The 18,300-nt window shown below is 44.2% G+C and overlaps 1 protein-coding gene across 6 annotated transcripts in view; it reads right to left on the bottom strand.

The window, feature by feature from the left end:
- RAPH1 (Ras association (RalGDS/AF-6) and pleckstrin homology domains 1) overlaps positions 1-17,473 on the bottom strand; it is a 159,865-nt gene extending 142,392 nt beyond the window's left edge. For 5 of the 6 annotated variants that reach the window (XM_070070347.1, XM_070070343.1, XM_070070344.1 and 2 more), the window contains exon 1: positions 17,235-17,452. The gene's annotated coding sequence lies outside the window, so the exon portion shown is untranslated. Of the gene's footprint in view, positions 1-17,234 lie in introns of all 6 variants that reach the window. The other variant, XM_051848255.2, reaches the window with a different exon arrangement.
- Positions 17,474-18,300: the final 827 nt, after the last annotated feature.

Genomic DNA, 18,300 nt, shown 5'->3' with positions numbered 1-18,300 from the left:
CAAGCAGGTTTAGCTATCCTAATATCAGATAAAACATACTTTAAATCAAAAACTGTAAAATGATAAAGACTTTTTTTTTGTTGTTAAAGATTTATTTATTTATTTATTTGAAAGGCAGAGTTACAGAGAGGCAGAGGCAGAGGGAGAAAGGTCTTCCATCTGCTGGTTCACTCCTCAGGTGGCTGCAATGCGAGGAGATGCTTCCGGGTCTCCCACGTGGGTGCTGGGGCCCAAGGACCTGGGCCATCTTCCACTGCTTTCCCAGGCCATAGCAGAGAGCTGGATCGGAAGTGGAGCAGCCGGGACTCGAACCAGCGCCCATACGGGATCCTGGCACTGCAGGCTGCAGCTTTTTACCTGCTATGCCACAGCACTGGCCCCAGGACATTATATTTTGATAAAAGGTTCTATTCATCAAGAAGACATAACAATCATAAAGATGCATGCACCCAACACAAGACCATCCAGAAATACACATCTAATACTATTCGAGCTAAATGGAGAGACAGACTCTAATACAATAATAGTGAATGACTTCAACACCTGACTCTCATCAATGGACAGGCCATCCAGACGTAAAATCAATAAAGTTACATCGGACTTGAAACATACTATGTAGCAAATGGACCTAAGACATGTACAGGACATTTCATCCAACAGCTACAGAATACACATTCTTCTCATCACCACATGGAACATTTTCTATACCACAAATCAAGTCTTAGCAAATTTAAAAAGATTGAAATCCTACCATGGACCTTCTCAGACCATAAAGGAATAAAACTAGAAATCAATAAGAACAACAACAGAACACTCTTAAGTACTTGGAAATTAAACAACATGCTAATGAATGATCAATGGGTTATTGAAGAAATTAAAAAGAAAAATAAAAAACTTTTAAAATAAATGAAAATGAAAACACAACATATCAAAACCTGTGGGGTACAGCAAAAGCAGTATTAAGAGGGAAGCTTATAGCATTATTGCTTACATTAAAAAAATTACTCAAATTAAAGATCTAATGATGTATATTGAAGATTTAGAAAAACAAGAACAAATCAAACCCAAAGTCAGCAAGAGGCAAGAAATTATAAGGACCAGAACAAAAATAAATGAAATTGAAACAAAAAAATACAAAATATAAATAAAAGAGGTAGTTCTTTGAAAAGATAAATTTCTAGCCAGCCTAATGAAGAAAAAAAGAGAAAAAACTCAAAGAAACAAAATTAGAAATGGAAAAGGAGACATTACGACTGACATCACTGAAATACAAAGGATCATAACAAACTATTATGAAGAACTACATGGTAATAAACTGGAAACTATTGAAGAAATGGATAAATTCCTATATTCAACTACCATAGATAACCTAAACAAACCCATAACAAACAATGAGATTGAAGCAGTAATCAAAAGTCTTCCATCAAGGAAAAGTCCAGGACCTAATGGCTTTACTATTGAAAACATTCAAAGGGGAAGTAACTTCAACACATTTCAAACTATTCCAAATTACTGAACAGCACAGAACTCCACCGAACTCTTTATAAGGCTGGCATTAGTTTGATACCAAAACCAAGCTAAGGAATGACACAAAAAGAAAACTACAGACCTATATTCTTAATGAATACAGATGCAAAGATTCACAACAAAATACCAGCAAATTGCATCCAAAACACATCAAAAAGATCATACATCACAATCAAGTGGAATTTATTCCTGAAATGCAGGGGTGGCTCAACATTTGCAAATCATAAAACATCATAAATCACATCAAGAGTGAAGAACAAGACCATATGGTAAACTCAAATGCAGAGAAAGATAAGATAAGATTCAATAACCCTTTATGATAAAAATCCTCCACCAAATAAGGTATAGAAGAAACATTTCTCAAAATTATAAAAGCTATATATCACAAGTCAACAGGTAATATTATAGTGAATGAGGAGAAACTGAAAGCATTTACCCTCAGATCTGGAACAAGTCAAGGTGTCTACATTTGCCACTCTCATTTAATATAGTAATGGAAGTTTTAGCAAGAGCAATTAGGGAGGAGAAAGAAATAAAGGGCATCAAAATTAGAAAACAGAAAGTTAAGTTATCCATGTTTCCATGTTGTACATGGAAAAACCTAAACATTCTACCAAAAGCTGTTAGAATTGATAACCCAATTCAGTAAAGTTGCAGATTACTAAATATGTAATCTTTGCTAATGATGAACTCAAAACAGAAATCTCATGCAGAATAGCAGAATAGCTACAAAAAATCAAATATTTAGGAAAAATTTTAACCAAAGAAGTTAAAGATCTCTACAACGAAAATTATCAAACACTGATGAAAGAAATCAAGGACACCAAAACAAAAAAAAAACAACAAAAAAAAAAGGGAAAGATATTCCTTGCTCACAGATCAGAAGAATCAATATCATTAAAATGCCTGTACTACCTAAAGCAACCTACAGATTCAATGCAATCTCTATCAAAACACCAATGACATTCTTTACAGAAGTAGTAAAAACAATCCTAAAACTCATATGGAATCACAAAAGACCCAGAATTGCTAAAGTAATCCTGCACAAGAAAAATCAAGCTGGAGGCATTACAATACCTGACTTCAAAGCATCCTACAAAGCTGTAGTGATTAAAACATCTTAGTACTGGCATAAAAACTGATAACTAGATCAATCATACATATAGCCTATTGATTTTTGATAAAAGTGCTTAAACCATACAGTGTAGTTAAGGATAGCCTCTCCAACAAATGATGCTGGCAAAACTGGATATAAATATATGTATGAATGAAATTAGATCCATACCTCTCACCATATACAAAAATCAACTCAAGATGGATTAAAAACATACATTTAAGACCTGAGACTATGACGTTGTTGGAAGAAAATGCAGGGAAAACACTCCAAAACATAGGTGTAGGGGATAACTTCTTGGATAAGACCCCCAAAGCACAGGCAACAAAATGAAAACTAAATAAATGGGACTATATCAAATTCACAAGTTTTTGCAAAGCAAAAGAAACGATCAACAGAGTGAAGAAACAACCAACAGAATGGGAAAAAATATTTGCAAACCACCTATCAGACAAAGGATTAGTATCCCGAATATATCAACAACTTCATCTCAACAACAAAAATCAACCAATCCAGTTGAGAAATGGGCAAAGGACTTCAATAGACAGTTCTCAAAAGAAGAAATACAAAGGGCCAACAAATACATGAAAAAATGCTCAACATCATGACCCATCACAGACATGCAAATCAAAACCACAGTGAGGTATCACCTTACCCCTGTCAGAGTAGCTAAAATCCAAAACACAGAGAGTAACTAATGCAAGCAAGGATGTGGACCAAGGGGAACGCTTATATACTGTTGGTTGGAAATTAAATTAGTGCAGCCACTATGGAAAACAGTGTGAAGATTTCTTAAAAAACTAGAAATAGACTTGCCATATGATCCAGCAACCCTACTACTGGGTATATTCCCAAAAGACTTGAACACCATGTATCAAAGAGACACCCACATCACCATGTACACAGCAGCACTGCTCAAGGTAGCCAAAATTTGGAACCAACCAGGGTGTTCATCAGATGAATGGATATAGAAAATGTGGTATATATACACAATGGAAAATTTTTCAGCTATAAAAAAATGAAATTCTATGATTTGAAGCAACTGGAAGACATGTTTAGTGAAAGAAGTCAGACCTAGAAAGACAAATACCACATGTTCTCCATATACATGGGAGCTAAAATTCAAAAAAAAAAAAAAAGATAAAAGAAATGTCTATATCAGTACTGCTGCAAATACAGTTTTGTAAAACTCTGTTTTATACCTTTGTGAAACCAATAGTTAAGAATGTTAGGGGCCGGCGGTGTAGTGGGTAAAGCCACTGCCTGCAGTGCCAGCATCCCATATGGGTGTCAGAGTCCCGGCTGTTCCACTTCCAATTTAGCTCTCTGCTATGGCCTGAAAAAGCAGTGGAAGATGGTCCAAGCCCTTCAGCCTGCAGCTGCATGGGAAACCCCCAAGAAGCTCTTGACTCCTGGCTTCAGATCAGCGCAGGTCCCGCTGTTGCAGCCAATTGGAGAGTGAACCAGCGGATGGAAGACCCCTCCCTCCCTACCTCCCTCCTTTTCTCTCTCTCTCTCTGCCTCTCCTTTTCTGTCTAACTCTTTCAAATAAATAAAATAAACCTTAAAAAAAAATATTATACTACTGTAGTTTTAATGATCTATGATTACTTTAAAATTTACTGTATATGGATCAAATAGTCATTATTCTATTCAATTATTGTCTAGAGCCAACTGTCTATATTCCCACTAAACTAGGGTCTTCTTGCTTTTTACTAGTTAAGCTTCTTATCTGGTGAAGTATTAAGATTTTTTACTGTAAAATTTAAAATGTTATTTCAAAAGCTAAAAAAGAAAGAAGGAAGGAAGGAGGATGGGAGGGAGACAGAAGGAATATCATCATGTTCTTAGAATTGTATCTACAAAGCACACTGAATAAGTTAAAAACTAGTTAAAAGTGAAATTAAAATATAAACAGTAAGTTATCTATGCAAATGTCACAACATAAGAGTTAATTCATTTTAGGCAATTCTCCAAGATCTAAGTCTACAACCAGAAGAGCTAGTATTTCTTAAGAGGAAACAATTTTATCCTACTGTGAATAAACAAAGACAACAGTGCTTTTAGTCAAAACTCCTTTTTTTTTTTTTTGACAGGCAGAGTGGACAGTGAGAGAGAGAGACAGAGAGAAAGGTCTTCCTTTTTCTGTTGGTTCACCCTCCAATGGCCACCGTGGCCAGCACGCTGCGGCCGGCGCACCGCGCTGATCCGATGGCAGGAGCCAGGTACTTCTCCTGGTCTCCCATGGGGTGCAGGGCCCAAGGACTTGGGCCATCCTCCACTGCACTCCCTGGCCACAGGCAGAGAGCTGGCCTGGAAGAGGGGCAACCGGGACAGAATCCGGCGCCCCGACCGGGACTAGAACCTGGTGTGCCGGCGCCGCAAGGCGGAGGATTAGCCTAGTGAGCCGCGGCGCCGGCCCTAGTCAAAACTCTTTTAAAAGCTTTAGTTTCTGATTGACATAGACATTTATAATACAACTTCCATAGATAAAAATACTAAAGAACACCTTATCCTAATAACTGTACTTCTAGAAACATACTAAATAATATAGAAAAAGCGTATATATATACACATTTCATACTCATCATCTGGCAAAAATATTAAGTGCGACAAAACCAGGAGTTGGGAAGGATGTTGAGCAGAGGGAACATTCTGATAGGGACATACAGTCCTCACCATTAAGAGCCATTTGGGGATTGCAAATTTTATGATTCGGTAGTACCACTTCTAAGTGTCCAATTCACAGATAAGCATCAGAAGAAACATAAAATGATGTTTCCTGTGGAAGCCTAACTTACTGTCCTGATAAAAAGAATAAATTGGACCTGTAAGCATCAACATAGAAATGTCAATCATACAACTGAGTCAAAAATGCAAAATTTTAAAAAATAGTGTTTATATAAAATGTTAAAGTGTTTATACAATATAAACAGTATTTATATAAAATAGAACAGAACAGTAATCAGTAAGATTTTATGGAGATATGTGTGTATATATATGTGTGTGTGTTAAAGGTACTAAAACATATGTGAACAAATTACCTGGGAGAGGATTTCCTTGTATATCTATTTTTTTAAAGATTTATATATTTATTTGAAAGGGTTAGAAAAGGAGAGGTAGAGATAGAGAGGGGTCTTCCATCCACTGGTTCACTCCCCACTTGGCCGCAAAGGCCAGAGCTGCGCCGATCCGAGGCCAGGAACAAAGAGCTTCTTCCAGGTCTCCCAGGGGATACAGGGGCCCAAGGACTTGGGCCATCTTCTACTGCTTTCCCAGGCCATAGCAGAGAGCTGGCCAGGAAGTGGAGCAGCTGGGGGACTTGAACAGGCATCCGTATGGGATACCGGCATTTCAGGCAGCAGCTTTATCCACTAAGCCACAGCGCTGGCCCTATATACATATAAAGATATTAAAGATATATATATCTTGGCCGGCGCCGCGGCTCACTAGGCTAATCCTCCGCCTTGCGGCGCCGGCACACCGGGTTCTAGTCCCGGTCGGGGTGCCGGATTCTGTCCCGGTTGCCCCTCTTCCAGGCCAGCTCTCTGCTGTGGCCAGGGAGTGCAGTGGAGGATGGCCCAAGTCCTTGGGCCCTGCACCCCATGGGAGACCAGGAGGGGCGCCTGGCTCCTGCCTTCTGATCAGCGGGGTGCGCCGGCCGCAGCGCGCCAGCCGTGGCGGCCATTGGAGGGTGAACCAACAGAAAAAGGAAGACCTTTCTCTCTGTCTCTCTCTCTCACTGTCCACTCTGCCTGTCAAAAAAAAGAAAAAAAGAAAACATTGCTAAGAGAAACTAAAGATCTAAAGAAATAGGGAGATATATCATGTTGGTGGACTGAAAGACCCAAAACTATTGTCAGTTCTCTCTCAACTGAACTAGGTATTTGATATTATAATCAATATCCCAGATTTTTTTTTAAGATTTATTTATTTGAAAGTCAGAGTTACATAGAGAGAGGAGAGGTAGAGAGAGAGAGAGGTCTTCTATCCGATGGTTCACTCCCCAATTGGCCGCAACGGCCGGAACTGCAATCTAAAGCCAGGAGCTTCTTCTGGGTTTCAAGGACTTGGGCCATCTTCTACTGCTATACCAGACTATAGCAGAGAGCTGGATTGGAAGTGGAACAGCTGGGTCTCGAACCGGCACCCATATGGGATGCCGGCGTTTCAGGCCAGGGTGTTAACCCGCTGCACCACAGTGCCGGCCCCATTTTTTTTTTTTTTAAAGATTTATTTATTTGAAACACACAGTTAGAGAGGTAGAGGTAGAGGTAGAGACAGAGAGATCTTCCATTAGCTGGTTCACTCTCCAGATGGCTGCAACAGCCAGAGCTGCGCCAATCCAAAGCCAGGAGCTTCTTCCGGGTCTCCCACGTGGGTGCAGGGGCCCAAGGACTTGGGCCATCTTCTACTGCTTTCCCAGGCCATAGCAGAGAGCTGGATTGGAAGTGGAGCAGCCGGGACTAGAACCGGCGCCCATATGAGATGCTGGCACTTCAGGCCAAGGCTTTAACCCACTGCGTCACAGCACAGATCCTCCCAGATTTTTTTAAATTGAAATTTACAAGCTGATTCTAAAATGTATATGGAAAAGCAAATAACCTAAAAGATCAGAAGACTTATTCTACTTGACTTAAGACTCACTGTAAAGCTAAGTGATCAAGACAATGTAGACAGGCAAAAGGAAAGGGAATTACGTCAATGTAACAGTATGGTGAATCCAGAAATAGATTCACACACAGTTAAATGATTTTCACTGAAAATCAAAGTAGTTAATGAAGAAAGGAATGTGTCTTTGAACCAGTGATGCTAGAACAGCTAAAATTATAAATAAATAAAACAAAGGAACATTTCAACTTTTCTGTATTAGGACATAGAAAATATTAATGATAAAAGTAAAAACTGATAATTTTGATAATAACCAATATAAAAACTTCTGCTCTTTGAAGGATATCACTAAAAAAAGGCAAGCCATAGACTAAGAACATATTAATATATATATATCAGATAAAAGACTTGTATAAAAGGCCTGCACAATCACTTCCTAAATGTTTATTATGGACACAAAAAGTCACTCAACAGTCTTCATAATCAAAGAAATGCAAACAAAAACTACGCTGAAATACCACTACACATTTATTATAATGGCTAGAATGAGAAAGATGAAACAATACTAACCATAAGGATGTAGAGCAAGCAGAAACATTATACAATGCTACTGAATGCAAAAATGATACAACTTTGAAAAGATTTGCCCATTTCTTATAAAGTTAAAAATATACTCACTGTAAAACTCAGAATGTCTTCACAGCTATTTAACCAAGAGAAATAAAAATGTGATGACAAATACTGTAATAGTTTTATAATGTAGAAGCCAAAAATCTAAACAGCCCAAAATCTATCAAAGGTGAAAGGATAAACAAAGTGTGGGATATACTCATATACATAATGGAATACCACGCAGCAATAAAAAGAAACTAATCCAAACATGGAAGAGTCTAAAAAAAATCAATATTTTGCATGAAAACAACCCAGACCTGTGACAGAGGGCACTGAGAGAATACTTTATGATTCCATTCATATAAAATTCTAGAAAAACTAATCTATATTCACACATTGCAGGAAACAGAGGCAGAGAGGGATGAACTGCAAAGGCACATAAGAAAACACGGGAATGATGGAAATCTTTGCCACCTTGATTACATTAATGTTTCCTGGGTGTATGGGAATGTATAAAATTATATACTATAACATGTGGTATTCTACCTCAATAAAGTACTAAACAATTATTTTAATGGAATAAGCAAGCCAAAAAAACCTTTTTTACAGCATTGTGGTGCAGCAGGTTAAGCAGGTTAAGCCTCCACCTGTGATGACAATGCTGGAGTCCTGACTGCTCCACTTGTGATCCAGTTTCCTGCTAATGGCCTGGGAAAAGCAGCAGAAGATGGCCCAAGTGTCTGGGCCCCTGCTACTCATGTTGGAGATGTGAATGGAGCTCCTGGACATTGTGGCTATCTGTGGAGTGAGCCAGCAGAGGGAAGACCTCTCTCGCTCCCTCCCTCCCTCCAGCTCTTACTTTCAGAATAAATAAATAAATCTTTAAAAAAAAAAAAAAAAAAGTCAAGGTAGTTGACTACCCAATGAAGGTGCTAGGATACAGAGAAGCAAATTATGAGGGAGGCTTCAGGCATGCTGGTATTTTTCTTTTTCATCTGTGTACTAGTTATATACAGGAGCTGACCAAGAAAAATGCACATTTTTCTGAATATCTATTATTCTTCAATACAAAACTTTTAAAAGAAGCAATGTCACACTATGGGTTACCAATCCCTTCCTTTAACCAACAGAAATGAAAAATCTGCACACACAAGACTTGAGCAAAAACGTATGTGGCCGGCGTTGTGGCACAGCAAGCCACAGCCTGCAATGCTGCTGGCATTCCGCGTGGACACCAGTTCATATCCTAACTGTTCCACTTCCGATCCAGCTCCCTGCTAATGGCCCAAGCACTTGTGCCCCCTGCCACATGAGAGACATAGATGAAATTCCTGGCTTTCAGTTTTGTCTTTTTTTTTTTGGACAGGCAGAGTTAGACAGTGAGAGAGAGAAAGGTCTTCCTTTTTCCGTTGGTTCACCCTCCAATGGCTGCCACGGCCAGCGCACTGAGGCCAGTGTGCTACACCAATCCGAAGCCAGGAGCCTGGTGCTTCCTCCTAGTCCAGCACCACAGGCGGCGGCCTCAGTTTTGTCTTGGCCCAACCTGGGCCGTTACAGCCATCTGGGAAGTGAACCAGCAGAAGGAAGATCTCTGTCTCTCCCTCTATCTCTGTAACTCTTTTAAATAAATAAATCTAAGGAAGGGGAAAAAAAAAAAACTTCAATGGGGCTGGCGCTGTGGCACAGCGGAGTAAAGCCCTGGCCTGCAGCATGGCATCCCATATGGGCACTGGTTCTAGTCCTGGCTGCTCCTCTTCTGATCCAGCTCCCTGCTTATAGCCTGGGAAAGAAGCAGAAGGTGGCCCAAGTGCTTAGGCCCTGCTGCACCCACATGGGAGACCCAGAAGAAGCTCCTGGCTCTGGCTTCAGATTGGCTCAGCTCCGCTGTTGTGGCCATTTAGGGAGTGAACCAGTGGATGGAAGACTCCTCTGTCTCTACCCCTCTCTCTCTGCAATTCTGCCTTTCAAAAAAAAAAAAAGTTCAAGCCATTTTTTTCCTACCGGTCCCAATCTGAAAGCACCCAAGCTGCCTATCAACAGGAAACAGATAAACAATCTATAGTATATATACGTATTTGTACAACTGAATACTACTCAGTAATAAAAGTGAACTACAGATACATGCACCAACACAGATGAATCTAAAAACATTGTGCTGAGTGCAAGAAACCAGAGACAAAAGTGTACAACTATGAATCAATTATAGAAAGTTACAGAACAGGCATAACTGAACAGTGGTGAAGCAACTATGACTGCAGCTGCTTCCGGGATGGGGGGAAGAAACAGGAAAGGTGGGAAAAGCTAAAGGGGCCACAAGAAATGTTTTATATCTTGCTGGGTGTATTAAAAATATATTCTCACTATGGACATGGAAAAAGTTTAAGTCTACCAAACATCAATGAATTATTATAGTAAATGTTTAATGGGCATTTTTAATTCACCTTGAATAGTTCTTGAAAGTACACTGCAAAATCCAAATGCAGGCTTCTGAAACAAACCTGTGATTCCAACTGTGGCAAACAGAAAGATTTATTAAAGTCTCATCCAGCTGAAATGTATGTACTTTTCTTCCAAAAATATTACTTTCCAAATAGAGAATAAGAATGTCTTGTCACAAGCGCTTTATTTTTAAGACAACTGCATGTAAAGCTGGATGAAATGGAACTTCATATGAAAGGCTATTAACAAGAGTAATTCAATTAAGACTGTTCAGTGATTTCCAAAATGGAGGTGACCATATCCCAGGAAGTATGACTGATGATTCACTGGGGTAAAAGAACATATCAGGAGTTCTATTTTTTTTTTTTTTATTTTTGACAGGCAGAGTGGACAGTGAGAGAGAGACAGAGAAAGGTCTAAGAGTTCTATTTTAATTTAATATTTATCTTAATATAGAGACATATTTCAAGTATCATATATTTATCTTTAACATACAAAATGACACATCTCCATTATAGCCACCTCTCAGTCACACATTTAAAGTAATCTAAATAGTCTGTTCTAATTAATTCTAAGTACTCCGAGGGAAGACAGTACTGGCAAGACTCTTTTTCAATATGAGATAAAGAAGGTAATGTTTTTGTAAGCTGCTATAAGAGACTGGTGTTCCACAGAAGACATATTCTCAATAGTAACAGCTGCCTTCATAGAAACAATGTTCTATGGGGAAACTTCATCATGAAATAGCTGCTCTGATCTCAAGATAATAAAGCTGGGGGCAAGAGTAAGGATTCAGGGCTAGCACTGTGGCACAGCAGGTTCCGCGGCTGCCTGCAATGTCAGCATTCCATATTAGCACCAATTTGATTCCTGGCTGCTCCACTTCCGATCCAACTGCCTACTAATGCGCCTGGGAAGGTAGCAGATCATGGTCCAGGTGCCTGGGCTGATGGCTTTGGCTGGGCCCAGTCCCGGCTGTTGCAGCCATGGGGAGAGAACCAGCAGATGGAAGATAATACTCCCCACCCCCCAATTCTGCCTTTCAAATAAATAAATAAGTCTTTTTAAAAAGAGTTTAATTTCAAAAGCAATACACTGCAGTAAAAGAGAAGCAAGAGAGTCAAGTCTTACTGCATATTCTTGAAGGAGCTGAGGAGTAACCTTCATACTTAGTAGCAAACAGGTATATTGGTTGTCTCCTGGCAAAGTATATAAAAAGAGCCATCCAATTTAAAAACGAGTTAAGCATTTATCTTTTTTCTTTTTTGAAAAATGCCAATCTCTCTTTTAATGTATTTTTTAATCTTTTTTTTTTAAAGATTTATTTTTTTATTTGAAAGTCAGAGTTACACAGAGAGAGAAGAAAAGGTAGAAAGAGAGGCCTTCCATCCGCTGGCTCACTCCCCACTTGGCCGCGACGGCCAGAGCTGCGTCAATCCGAAGCCAGGAGCTTCTTCTGGGTCTCCCAGAGGATGCAGGGGCCCAAGGACTTGGGCCATCTTCCACTGCTTTCCCAGGCCATAGCAGAGAGCTGGATCGGAAGTGGAGCAGCCGGGACTCGAACTGGCGCCCATAAGGGATGCTGGCACTGCAGGCAGCAGCTTTACCCACTACACCACAGTGCCAGCCCCAAGATTTTATCTTTTACAAAAATACATGCGTGGCAAATTTGATATTCTCTGATGACAGGTGGCTGTTTTAAAACAAAAACATAGGAGCCTGGGCTGGCTTGTAGTAGAACAAGTTAAGTAGCTGCCTGCAATGCCTGCACTCAATATCAAAGTGCCAGTCAGAGTCCTGGCTGTTCCACTTCTGATCCAGCTCCCTGCTAATGCATGTGGCAAAGCAGCAGAAGATGGCCCAAGTTCTTGGGGCCCTGCCACCCAGGTGGGAAAGCCAGATGGAGTCCCAGGCTCCTGGCTTCAGCCTGGACCAGCCCCAGCTGTTAAAGTCATTTGGGGAGTGAACCAGCATATAGATGATTAGAAACATGGGTCACCTTCAAACAATCATATCTGTACACACTAAAACACAAAAAAAATTTTTAAAAAAGATTTTATTTATTTGAGAGGTAGAGTTACATGCAGAGAGATGGAAAGACACAGAGAAAGGTTTTCCAACCACTGGTTCACTCCCCAAATGGCCACAACAGCCAGAGCTAGGCCAGTCCGGAGCCAGGAGCTTCCTTTGGGTCTCCCATGTGGGTGCAGAGGCCCAAACACTTGGACCACCTTCCACTGCTTTTCCAGGGCATAAGCAGAGAGCTAGATTGGAAGAAAAGCAGCAAAGACACAAACCAGCGCCTATATGGTTTGCCAGTGCTGCAGTGCCACAGTGCCAGCACTCAAAAACCCTTTCTAACTTTCTGAATAACTTTGGTAGCTTCAATAGATTGTGAACTTACTAAAAACATGTAAACGTGGGTAGATATTTAGCCTAGGAGTTAAGATATCAGTGAGGAAGCCCTCCACCCAATGTCCAGGTACCCAGATGCCTGGCTCTGGCTCCTGACTACCGCTTCCTGCTAATACAGACCCTTGGAGGCAGTGGTGATGGCTCAAGTGATTGAGTTCCTGGCTCTGACCTTGCCCAGCCTCCACCACTGTGGGCATCTGGAGAGTGAACCAGCAAGTGGAAACTCTCCTTCTCTCTCTCCTGCCAAGTGCTGGCAAGGATGGGGGAAAACTGCAACTCCTGGGCTTTGCTAATGAGAATGTAAAATATTCCAGCTGCTGTAGGAAACAAGATGCTGGAGGGCAGGCTTTCGGCCCAGAGGTTAAGATGACAGCTGAGGCACTCACATCTCAAGTCTGTGGGATGCCTGGATTCAGGTCTTGGCTCTGCTCTTTCTGCTAATGAGCACCCTGGGAAGCAGCAGGTGATGGCTCAAATACTTTGGTTCCTGCCACTCACATGGGAGACCTGGATTGAGCTTGTGGCTTGGGCCTGGCCCAGTCCAGTCATTGAGGGTATTTGGGGAGTTAACCAACATTAGAGAGCTCTGTCCCTTAAAATAAAAAAAATTTTAAAAGAGAAAAAAAATAGGGCAGTTCCTTAAAAATGTTAATATATAATTACCATATGACCCACAGCTCTAATTCTGGGTATACATCCCAAAGCAATGAAAGCAAGGGTTCAAGCTGATAGCTGTACACCAATGTTCCTAGCAGCCAAAAAAGTACACACAACCCAAGTCTCTGTAAATGTGATATACACAGATAACAGAATATTATTCAATCTTAGAATGAAATTTTGATATATGCTACAACACAGATGAATCTTGAAGACATCATGCTAAGCACATAAGCCCCTAAGAATATTGCAGATTCACTTATATGAAGCACCTAGAGTAGGCAAATTCAGAGACGGAAAGTACACGTTTTTACTAAGGGCTAAGGGGAGGGGAGGGAAAGAGTTATTTAACAAGCAGAATCACAATTAGAGATGATGAAAAAGTTCTAGAGATGGGTAACATGATGCACAACAATGTGAATACCCTTAATGTCACTGAAAAAAATTAACCACTTAATCATGCCACTGAAAAAAATCAGCCACTTAAAAATGATAAATTTTATGTTATGAACATTTTACTAAGAAAATGAAAAAAAGTGCACATGTGTTGTTTATTTTACTACAGTGGCAGTATGGGAAGGTGGTTAAGAGAACAAGTTTAAGAATTAGGTGGCCCAGTTTCAAACCCCACTTGCCATGCAACAGCTCCGTAGTCTTCGGTGACTGGCTGCTCATTTTCTCAATTAATAGAATCTACTTCATAGGGTTATCGTGAGGATTACATAATCCACATAAGGTGTCTAAAACACTGCATGACTTTTTGTTATTACAAGTCTAAAATATACTCCTAGAGAGACTGAAGTCAAACATCTACAGAATCTCTCTGAAGCACCTCTTCAAAATTCTTGCAATCAGTAGACCATGGTTTGAAAACCAGTAATCTAATACAAACTTCTTTTCTTATGGTAAAAGAATTAAAGGGCTAAGGTAAGTTATTTGCCTCAGTTCACATATTTTATTTCACTTGTATTAATTTGCCTAAAATAAGAGATTGAGGTTAACAATACTAATGCCGTCACTCAACTATGCCCGTACCAAAGCAAGGGAAGCCATGAGATCCTACAATGTGCTTCTAAGAACCCATTAACAGGGGCCTGCGCTATTGCATAGCACGTAAAGCCGCCGCTTGCAATGCCAGCATCCCATATGGGCACTGGTTCGAGTCTCAGCTGCTCCACCTTCAATCCAGCTCTCAGCTATGGCGTGAGAAAACAGAAGATGGCCCAAGTCTTTGGGCCACTGCACTCGCATGGGAGTCCCGGAAGAAGCTCCTGGCTCCTGGCTTTGGATTGGCACAGCTCTGGCCGTTGAGGCCAACTGGGGAGTAACCCAGCCAATGGAAGACCTCTCTCTCTCCGTCTCTCCTCTATGTAACTCTTTCAAATAAATAAATAAATATTTTAAAAAAAGAATCCAGTAACAGTGAAGGTTCTCCACAATATTAATCTAACAAGTATTTATTTATGAGGTAGGGCGCAAAACCAAAAGAAAAAAAAATCAGTTATCCTCTAAGACAATGCTTAAAAACGCCTCTTTATAAAGAAAGTCTTGGGGCCGGCGCTGCAGCATAGCAGATAAAGCTGCCGCCTGCAGTGCCAGCATCCCACATGGGTGCTGGTTCGAGTCCCGGCTGCTCCACTTCCCATCCAGCTCTCTGCTATGGCCTGGGAAAGCAGTGGAAGATGGCCCAAGTCCTTGAGCCCCTGCACCCACGTGGGAGACCTGGAAGAGGCTCTTGGCTCCTGGCTTTGGATCAGCACAGCTCTGGCCACTGCAGCCAAATGGGAAGTGAACCAGCGGATGGAAGACTCTCTCTGTAACTCTTTCAAATAAATAAGTTTTTAAAAAAAAAGTCTTAAATATTTGTCAAAATACAGCCAACATGAGCCCGCTACATTACTCCGTCCAGCCAATTATCTATATAATCTTAGGGAGACCTCTGAGTGACAACTCAGCTCCTGCTTCCACCAGAGTTAATATTCCTCACAAAGAAACAGCTACAGATAATTCCTTATTAAAGACAACAGCAAGCCAATAACACAAAATGCCTAGTCTAAAAAACAAAAGTCATGCATTAAGCTTTGCAGACATTCTTGTACTTATTGACTCGGGCTCTATCTGGTTTCTGCGAAATTCACGACACAAGCAGCAAAATAATAGGGACAAGCTTTGAAGGTCAGGCTCAACAAGAGCTAGAAAGCTTTGAGCGTGTCTATTCTGCCCTTCCCCCAGTGGTCTTCCTCCCAGCACAGCTCTCAAAGGCCAGCACTCCCTCCATGTGGAACGTCTTCCTCCTCCCCAGCTGCTCCTGCTGAAATCCTGCAAGGCTCCACTTAAAGGCAGCGGCGGCTTCGGGGAATCTGCTCCCAAAGTCCCAAGCGGGCATCACCCTTTCTTCGTCTTTGCTCCCCCGGTCTGCACCACCCTCTCAACATTTTATTATCTAACAGGACACACCGTATTCCAATTGTCCATATTCACTTCTCCCCAAGAAAATCTCCAGACAGCAGCAGGGAAGCCAGCAAAGGAATTAACATTTGTTAAACCCCTCCGTGCCAGCCTAGGTGCTACGCATTTTGCATAATTAGCTCATTTGCTCTCACTGACAACCATCTGGGGAAGTAAACAGGTGGTGTTAGGCCCGTTTTGCTGCCAGGGAACTACTGCAGAGGTCAACCGCTTATCCAGCATCACCCGCTCGCCAATCGCCAGGCTCCCGGGACGCTGGTTTCCCGGGCCGGGCAGAGCTCCTCCCACCACACCAGGCTGTGGGTCTGTTCGCTGTGGGCCCCCCAGCCTGCTACCGGTCTAGGTATTCCACAAATGTTGGCTGAATTGAATGTTCCCACGGACGCCATCCCACCCGTTAACAGTCGGATCACGCCTCGCCGCCGGCCCGTTACCTTTCCTATTCCTCTGCATATACAACCAGCTCTCCACATCTCCATGAGAAATCCCGCAGACACGGAGCGGGGGACCTCTCCATTCCCCCAGGCAGCCCCGATTTGCTCTTCCCACGGAGCACAAGAAATGCACACACGCACACACACACACACACACACACACAAGACACGTGTAACACTCACACCCTTCCAAAAAGCTCTGATTCCCTACTCAGCCACGTCTTCGTGCTCCAGGCAATACGGCTTCTGCAGTTTCCAGCTCACACCGTGGGGCCACCCTAAGGCACTGTCTGAATGAGAAAACCCCATCTTGAAGGCATCCTACCTGACACCACTGCCCTGCCCCCTCCTGCCCTGCGCACCCCCAGGAATGGCAGTTTGGATTTCCGGCGGGAACGTGCACCGAAAGACTAGCTGGGGCTCAAAAGCCACGGAGCAATTACTTCGCCTCCTTCGTTAGAAGGAAGACGCAGACGGCGCCCCGCCTTTCTAAATCTCTGCACTGAATCCAGCTGTGAAAGACCGGGGGCGCGGGGACCCCAGCCACCCGACAGCAGTCACCGGCTCCCGCGGCTGGCGGGGGACGACTCCTTTCCTCCTCGCGCTCCGGGGCCACCTCCCCCGGCGCCGGGTGGGAGAAGCCCCGCCGCACCCTCCCCAGGCGGCCCCATACCTCATTGTCTCCCTCTGTGGCTGCCCCCAGGGGCGCAGGGTGCAGCCCAGGCCCCTCCGACCCCCACCCCTCGGCCGGCCGCCTCGCCGGGCGCGGTCCAGCTGGCCCCGGCCCCGGCGCGAGCCCGGCAGCGACCCCGCCCCGGACTGCGGCCGCTCGCACCGCGCCCGGATGGCGGGGCCGGGCACCGGGAAAATGGAGGCGGGAGCGGGGGCACCGCTTCACCGCCCGCGCCAGCCCGGCTCCCTTCCCTGAGGCCGCGAGGGCCAGGCGGACTACTCACCGCGGCTGCCGCTCGGCCCTCCGGCGGCCCCGGCTACCGCGGCGGCCCCGGGCAGGACAACCGCCGCTCGCGCTGCTCCAGCCTCCGCCCCAGACGCGGCGCTCCTTCCCCCCCAGGAGACGCAGCGAGCGCCCGCAGCTCCTGCGCCGCGCGCTCCGTGACTGACTGACAGACTGACTGACGGATTGACCCGGCGGCGGACGCGCGGCCGCAGGGACAGGGGCAGAGGCGGGGGCGGGGCGGCCGCAGCGCCCCGCGGCGGCAGAGCCGAGTGCGGCCGCGTCCGGCCGAGACGCAGAAGGCGGGGCTGAGGGCCGGGCGGCCGAAGGGCGGACCCGCTCGCGCCCGGCCAGGCGCTCCGCCCGCCCGCCGCCACCGCCGCCGCCACCGCCGCCGCCAACCACTCACTTCCGGTTCGGGCGGCCCCGCCTGCCCCCGGCCCGAGCCCCCAGCCCGCGGCCGCACGCTCGCCCCCTTCTCTCCCTCGTTCCCTGGGGCGCCGGGCCGACCGCACCCAGCCGGGGCTGTCCTCGGTGCCCCGCCTTTCCTCCGCGCGTCCCAGTGAACCGCCTCCAGGAACGAGTGAATCAGAGAATGAATGAGTGGGGAGGAAACTCCCGGTGCGGCCCCACCCCTTGTTCGCCGCTCCCGGGAAGCGGGCCGGGCGGCCTCTGTCCCAGGGCCCTGGGAGCCGCGGAAGGCTGGAGCAGACGTGCTTCGGGGCTTGGGGCTTCCACCTCCGGCCAGCGGTGTGCTCTGAGACCCCAGCAGCGTCTCACAGGGGCTCTCGGGCACCCACGGGATCGTTGCGGTTGGAATCTGGGAGGCCCTTCTTCAGGAAATCCCAATGTGGCCCAAAACTGCAGTTTCATGCCGTGTGTGAATGCGAAGCTTTTGGAAACTGGACATCGCAGTTACCTTTAATTACTTTGTAATTTCGAAGTCTTTTTTGCCTTGTGTGACCTCCCTTAACTGAAATTGCTTAAGACTAGGATATCGGCGTTTTTTCCTTATCACCAAGGTCTAAATTACCCGGATACTGCTTATTTTGTTGCAGGCTTCATTT

The sequence above is a fragment of the Oryctolagus cuniculus genome, chromosome 3 (assembly GCF_964237555.1).
Source record: "Oryctolagus cuniculus chromosome 3, mOryCun1.1, whole genome shotgun sequence".
Taxonomy (NCBI): Eukaryota; Metazoa; Chordata; class Mammalia; order Lagomorpha; family Leporidae; genus Oryctolagus; species Oryctolagus cuniculus.
Note: the sequence above shows the minus strand (reverse complement) of the source record. Positions and strands in the feature narration are given on the sequence as shown.